An 8,753-nucleotide genomic window follows, 5' to 3' on the forward strand; every position below is an offset into this window, starting at 1 on the left:
ACTGAAATCCGTTTTGAAGAAAATTATATCTAATTTTTTTCTAAAGATATAGATATATGAAAATTTGGGAAATTTTTAAAATATGAAATAGAGAAAAACTTTATATGAAATTATTTTATTTCATTTCATATGCATTAAAAACTTAGTTTAAAGAAGTTTAGAAATAATAAATCATTTTTTAAATTCGATGAATATTATTTAATTTTTAAAAATGTAATGACAGTGTTGATCTACTAGTCGTGATATGGTACTTAATTTTTTTTATTAAAAAACGAGCTTTCGCTTGGTGACACCAAGCCTCATCAGTTCGATAAAGAAACGTGGTCAGGAAGATACCCAAATAACATTACTGAAAAATATATCAATAAAAAACTAAATAATTTATAGGATTAAAACCAAAACTCACATATTTTGAACACAAAATAAATCTCCAAATATCGATCTTAACTAACTTGTCGTACTACCTTTTATAAACGAACTTTCAAAATTTTCAAAAGAACTTTGATTGATTTTAACATTCTAATAACCTTCAAATACGATAAAGATCCTTTTCATTGTTTGACAAAAGGCAAAGATATAACCCTAATAGAGAAAACCCCCATATTATTTACATAATTCCATGTGAGTGCAGATCTGTATATATTGGTCAAACTGAACATTTTAAGGATAGAATTAGAGAATATAAGGACGACTGTAAAAAGATTCTAGAGTTACTGCTCTAGTTCAACATCAAAACTCAGTCAACAAACGTTCCGACACCGATTTCCTCAGCGATATATACCGCAGCTTTAGGGCATGTGATACTTCGTCGTGTGGTCAATCGGGTACAGTTCCCCGGCTTTTTTCACAAAAATGCAAATTTTTCAATGCTGAATTCGGAGATGCTATAAAATATCATAACGGACGTCCTCGGACTCTTTTTTTGAGGGATAATGAGAAAAAATGTATTGTGCTAAATAAAAATGTTATGCAAGTTCATTATTTTAAGGTTACCTCGTTTTTTATCTCTGCCTTTCCGATAATTTGGAAATTATTTATGAAATAAACTTTTTTGATTGCCTACAAACAAGGTTAGTTCCGGGAGATTAGTTACTGTGTTTATTTGTAAGACCAACGTTTTCGGCTAAAAATATTGTGTAGTTTAGAAGTAACGCTCAGGAGAAATGTAACACACATAACTTCGAAATATACACACACGTTGTTAGCAATATCAAAATTTTGTTGAAAAAACAAACACAAAAAAGTGTGCGGGGACGTCCGTTAGCATGTTCGCTATCATTTCCCAGATTTCAAAGACAAAATATTTCTTATCCTAGAAAAAAAGCCGGGGGAATCTAACACTGAAAAGTCGATGCTAATTCCTAAGCGCTATGCAAATTAATATAATTTTTCTAAATTAAAACTTTTTTGAATTATTCCACAAAAAAGGGGGAACCTAAACCTGGTAAAATTGACAATTGTCTGAATATCATCACATGCCCTTAATTCTATATACTAACAACGTTTAAATTTTCATAGTATGTAATTTTTAGAAACAAATTTTTCCGTTATGTCTTTAATTTTCGAATTGCGATATAGGTGGCTCTAGCAAACATAGAATACTCTATCTCTCTACATAACAACGAATATAACGTCACTCCTGGACATGCAGTCATGGAGATGAGAAATGCTGCCCATAATTTTGTTTATTTTAACACTAAAAGGCATTACATGTCCGGGAGGAAGTATCATACTTCTTTTATCTTACTTGATTACCAAACAATAATATTTCGTTTAACAAAGTCTTTCTTAACCTAACTTTTATAATAACAAACGAACGAAAAAACTTATAATCAAACTCCAATAATGATTATCTTAATTTAATATTATAACGACAAATGTAAGTAGAATAACACACATTATCACATAGAACAACTTTTCCTACAATTTTAACGAACACATCTTGTCCTTAAAATCCCTTTGCACTTGGTAACTAGTTTACTTCCATATGTATTCCTGATGAGGCTTGGTGTCAACAAGCGAAAGCTTGTTTTTTTAATAAAAAACTAAGTACCATATCACGACTAGTAGATCAATCCTGTCATTACTATTTTCAACGTATTGATAGTTTTTAAATGCTGTAACAAACATTATTTCAGCTGGTTATGTAATTATAAAGGTATGAAGTAAAAAGTTATTTAAAGGTTTTTAATCCCACAACATCTTTATAATTCATTCATTGATAAATCCTTTGAAGCTTTTTCTAACACATCGACACTTTATACTCGTAGCTAATTCTTTTAGACGTATAACACATCTCAGAACCTTAGATCTGAGAAAATAGAAATTTCACCAAAAATGGGTGGATTGATTCTCCAGCTTACTCTGACCAAAAACCGATTTCATCTTTAACCAATATCTGCAATATCTCGATGGCTAATATGGCAAATATATTTGCGTTATTCAGTCGCCATTCGTAGAATTAATTAACTGCCACTAGCTGGACAGTATGGTGAAAGGCTATCTTAACGCTTTCTTTTTTGGGTGCGTAATGGACTCACAGTATGATGGTTTGGAATCTATATTATTTTCTTAATTTCTATAAATTTATACATTATTGAAGAAAATTTAGTGTTTTGCACAATCTAAAAGCAAAAATAAGATTTTAATTCGAGGCTACACAAGAAAAATAAAGCTTTCAATCATCGCAGAGTCGAATCATGGCACATGCACTCACGCAAAGCTTTAGATTTCTACGCAGATAAGCACTACACAGATTTTAATGCTAGTAATCGGCAACAGAAATTAAATGTTAAATCCTTTTCGATCAAAGCTCCCACTTACGCCTTACAAGTTAAGCCTTACTTTTTAGAAAATTCTTCTACTCACTTGGCGCGGCCAGGGTCAAAGCTGTCAAGGCTCGAGATTTTATATTTCAAAATTAAAAATTTTAAGATTTGTTGGACACCAGCTTGGTCCAATCCCAACCTGCAAGGGATACACTTTCCTTTTCATTTTAAATAATAGAAAGCAGAGTCTAAGAAAGATTTCAGGAAGGTTCGCTGGGAAAACTCAATAATAATTACAAGCAATCTACGAGAAGTTGCGGAGCTACTAAATACATTCTTGCACAATTTGGGTACATACATTTTGATAATTCAATCGTTTTTGACTCTCTTTAATTCTGGTTAATAATTTCAGTGTTTAATTCAACTGAAAACAAATTCTTAACACAATTTTCGTCGTTTCGATAACATTATAGGAGACCGACTTCTAATCAGGATTACAAAAACTTTCAACCATGTCGGACGGACACCTGACGAAAAGTAATTTTTTTTAACTCACCTCGTGGTCAAGATCCTTTTCAAGACTATCGCGCATGACAAACGCTTAGGTCCCAAGACCAGTCGTTCAAAGTCTAACTGATTTCTTTTCCTGTTACAACATGTTTGTGACCATAATTCTGCACACGAACCTGCATAAGAAATCTAGCTTCCTCCTGTGCATCAATTTGTACATGATCCTGCAAGAGAATCTCTACTAACAAAAGAATGTTTGCAAGATCAAGTATAGGCTCATGTACAGGTATCTTAGCCAAGTAAATTAAAGCGCGGGTTCCGGTATATAAACACGCATGGGGGACTTTACAGAAAGTCGTCACGAAAACGCATGTCGCTTACAGCTATAAAGTTGATTTCGTTTTATTCCCTTTAAGAGCGAACTTATTATGGAGAGAACCAATCCACTAGTAAACCCCATCGGATTAGAGCCAATGCGAGTTCACGAGAGGATCCTGAAAAAGTCCTTTACATTATCTTGTGCCGTAATTCACTCCATGAAGGAACCTATACAGAATCATTTAAATTGTATCTTGCATATAGTTTCCGTTCAAGGATCATGTACGGTTTCTTCCTCTAAATTCCTTTACAGAAACCGTAAATATTATCTTACAGATTAGCGTACAGGAGCATATCCAGGATCCTCCTATGATCCTGTATAGAAATTTTCAGTTCGCCAGGGTAGAGAGAAAATCGCTTACGGCGAGATCCGATGATAAGCTATAGGTATCATAGATGTGCATGTTCCCTTGCCTTTTACAAAACCTAAAGACCTCTCTTAGTACCTACACTGCAGGTTGAACCTACCAATAGTAAATATATTTTTCAGAAAAGTTCAATTTTAAGAGACAAAAGTTTTTCTAGAATACGATCAGAAAAGATTTAATAATACAATACATTAAAATACTAAAATAATAATATTTGATCAAAATGCGTTTTAAATGAAGTCAAGCATCAAATTTATAGAGGCGAAATATTTTGTCCTTAATTTTGTTTAAATTTGTTCAACAAACTTCAACCCTTAAAATTACCCCCTGTGAGTCAAACGACATGGAAGGGCTAGCGACATATTTCGTGAGCCAGTTCCGACATTGTCCAAAATAAACTTTGTACGGGTGAATTATTTTCGCCTTAATTTATTCCAATTTGTAAAACCAACTTTAACCCCTGAAAACTACCCCTATTTAGGCAAACGACATTGCAGGGCGAAATATTTTGTTAGCCCTGACACGGTCCAAAATTGGTGGCGGACTGGTATGGGGGCGCAGCTGGGGTTTCCTGGCTGCGCCCCCCTTGGTTGGCGCCCCCTAAGCCATGCCAAGAATCCCCAGAAAGATTATATTTTTTAAACAAATAAATATATGTTAGATTTCAATAGAAAAGTGAACAGAATATCGAATAATATCCACGATTTACGCTGCTGGAAGTAAAAATATTCGAAAAGATAGAAACGTATTAATAGAAAAATATAGATATTATAAATCCTTCCCAAATGCACACTTTGCATCCCACAAACTCTATCTTTTTTTTCAACGCCCTATCTGTCGCGTCTACTTAGATCTATCTCTTTGTATCCCTGACTCTATCCCTTACAGTTACAATAGTCTATCTTTTTCTATCCATGGTGTTCACAACCGTCCATCTTTCTCTGTCACCTACTTTACCCCTTGTTGTCACATGGCTATCTTTTTCAATCCTAGACTACCCACTATCAACGATATATCATTTTGGATTGCCTATTGGATAGAAAAAGATAGGCGTGGATAAGTGAAGAATTAATTTGGGAAGAAAAACTAGAATAGGGATTGGGAGTGGAAAGAAGAGGATACATGTGGATAAGTGTCGGACAAACATGGATAGGAAGATTGGGATTCAAAGAATAGAGATGATTGTACATCAGATGAAAGATAGGAAATGATCGAAGGGATAGACCTGGGATCAAGATGGATACATCGGTTCTTTCCATTTCAATCTTAAAAATAGAAAATGATTCAAACGCAGAGATACTCTATCCATTTACTTCCAGCAGGGTACACTTTTACTCCTATAAGTGATACCAGTAAAGTAAAAAGTGTCCTCCAATTTCTTTTCATCCATATCATTCATAAGAAATTCCTTAACGCATGTTTTGTACTCTATTAAAGAAAATATTTTGAAAATGAATAATAAATTATTTATATTGAAACTGTAAAAGTGAAAGAAACATTCTTGTCATCAACTACATTACGGAATTTTAAATTCATTTGTTTCCGATGCAATCAAAAATATATTTATTGATTAAAAATATATAGAACACCTCAATGCATTTTTTATAAGTGCCTGCTAATATATTTATTTTTTACATATGTTAACTTTCAATGGCGCCTATTAGCTTACATTTAAAGAGTTCGGATCAAAGGATATATTGCAATATTTTGGAAATTATAAAATATTACTATATTTTGCTATACGTTACTATAATAATTATTATTTTATTATAATTTTAGCATTTTTCGTAATTTTTAATGTTGTTATTATGAATTACTTATTTAAATCAAGGCTGACATCTTCGCAGTAAAAATACTTGAAAACTTTCAGTCTATGGTGTGATAAGTTTTTCATTCTTGAAAAATAATAAGAAACATTAATAAAAATTAACGATTGGTTGAGCTCTTAGACGAAAAACAATGTGCCCGCTGAGCGTGCACATTCTTATCGCTTTCAAGTTGCAGCGCGTCTAGGCTGTACGACTTTTGTTTCTTGCGCTTCGCGCTCGATAATGTATTTACTTCACTCTGCATTCTCGGCCTTTGTACTTACCCACATTTGTGCAGAAACTTTTGAAAATTAAAGGTCAAAGTATCGACAAAACTTTAATTTGGTGCTTGCGAATTATCTTTCACTGTCAGAACTATGCTGAAAATTCAACCACTTTTCAAACACTTTTGTGGCTGAAATCTCGTTAATTCACAGAATTTAACTAATATTTAATCAAATGTAGTCGAAAATTAATAGGGGTGCGCATGCACCCATGCGCGATCATACTTCTTGCGAAGCCAGACCCCATCATGAAAAAGTCCCAGGACTCCTTCGTTGTGTCGTGAGATCCATAAAAATAATAAAGGACATACATATAATCCCATGTGGAATTGAGAACCAAATTGCCCATTTACTATAAGGGCCCCAAATGGGTAGCCCAATTAGTGCCCGATTGAGCAACTTTCTGGGTTGTAACGGTCAGCGCAACGAATGCCCTGATTGGAGCTTATTTGGGCGTTAATTGGCAGCCCACTTTATGCTCAAATAATAAAAAAAGGGTACAATTATTCAATTACTAAGGTTAAAAGTAATAAATAATAAATATTTGTTTGTATTCTTTTTAATTTGATGCTACTTCATGATTTAAAAACTCTTAGCATCCTTTTATTCCTTCTGACCTCCATTCCAGTCTCTTCGAACAGTCAGCTCATTCCTAAAAGCATCTGAAATTGTGTTTTCTACAATATATTTGGTTTAGTACAAATACTCAACTGAGTATCGGAAACAGCAAAAAGCGATCATTTATTTTGTTCATTTCTACAAAGTAAAAACAAAAGAACTTTGTAAAAATAACCCCATTTTATGAAAGCTTGAACGGATTCTACTACAAGACAAAATGGCGTTCGCACCCCCTTTGGTGCAGACGACAAAGCCCGCCTTCGGCGTTGCGACTCGCGCAGCCGCATAATGCACACGTCAACCAATACAGGCGGGGTTTTCAAAATTATAAAATGCTTAGTTTACAAAAAATGTTTATTTATTATTTTTTCACTTGAAAATTTTACTATACTCTGCTGATCTCTTTGATTTTTTTAAAGGAAATATCTATTTTAATTTAAAGCGTATGTTTAATTCGGAAACAGTTTCATTATTTTACGCATACTAAAAATATACCGTGTGAAATATATTATACATTTATCGTAATGTTAAAAGAAAAATTTGTTTATTAATAATATTTAATGGTCAGAAGTTATTTTTAAGAATGAAAGAAAAAAATTTTCAGGAAATTAATGTACTTTAACATTTTCTAACAAAATATAATAAACAAGCAATATTCGTAAAAATTTATTTACTATGTAATTTCATAGATTAAGAATTATTTCCATTTATATGAATGAAATATGACTGCTAGATTCTGCTAGAATCGCTCATTATTTTTCAACTCGTGTGCCTAATTCATTATTCGTACGGCGTTTTTTTAGCACTATCTCAATTTATTTATTTATTCCTAAGCGGATACAGTTTACAATAACTTTACCGAAGTAAATAGCAGCTGATTACAGCCGATATTTAATCTTTTAACTGCACTCTATCGATATAACTGGAGTTACATTTTGTGCGACCAGACTCGTTTGCTCTAAGAGTGCTTACTTTGGGTGTTCTACAGGTGAGCCTAATTTAAACCCAATTAAGTAAAAGATCAAGCACTGATCGGCTTTATCTACATAAGTTTTGACAATTGAAATTTCGGAATAATGAGAATGTATTCAGTATTTTACTGGGATTTCATCCACTGACTCTTACAATTAAAATAATCTATCAATTAATTTATGATGCCCACTATCGGCGTCCTATGGGTATGCCCAATGAAAACCTAATCAAGAAATCAAACATTGATCGGATTTGTGAAAATGAGTTTTGATGCTTAAAAATTCGGAATAATTGAAAAGTTTTAGAATTGTTCAGATCGCACCTACGTAATTATTTAATGAAAATAATTTGTGAATTAATATCGCTTTTTGTTAATTGGGCTGCCCAGTTGGGGCCCAATTGGAGCCCAATTATTAGCTGGGCTAAGTTGGGCTGATTTCCACATGGGATATTTAGTAAAACAAGCAGCCTTAAGGGGTAGAAGGTACGTAGGAATAATATTATACCAATGGAAAAATTGTATTCATACTATCAGTGCTAACTGCTGTATGCTTTTTTAGGTTATGATTACGAAAACGAGTATCCAAAAGTATGTTTTTCTTCTTTCAAGCTGCTTATTTTTCTAAATATTAAATATGCAGTATATTAATCTCATAGATCTCTCAGCACAAACGCACGACCGTTCCTTTGAATTTTATACGAGGGTAGTTCAATAAGTCCTTAGAATGAAGTATAAAAACAATTTTTTTGGGGTAAATTTTTTTTTATTTTTCAACATAATCTCCTTGGAGCTCTATACACTTGGTCAATCGCTTTTCAAGTTTTTTTAATCCTTCAGAAAAGTGCGTTTTCGGAAGTTCCTCAAAATAAACACTTACAGAGGCAATGACGTCTTCGTTGTCTGGAAATCTCTGTCCACCGATTCATTTTTTCAAGTTTGGAAACAAGAAAAAGTCACTGGGGGCTAAATCTGGTGGGTGTTCGACCAATTCGAATTTTAGTTCTTCAATTTTAGCCATTGAAACGAAGCATGTGTGAACTCGGGCG

Source organism: Belonocnema kinseyi, chromosome 1 (genome assembly GCF_010883055.1).
Source record: "Belonocnema kinseyi isolate 2016_QV_RU_SX_M_011 chromosome 1, B_treatae_v1, whole genome shotgun sequence".
NCBI lineage: Eukaryota > Metazoa > Arthropoda > Insecta > Hymenoptera > Cynipidae > Belonocnema > Belonocnema kinseyi.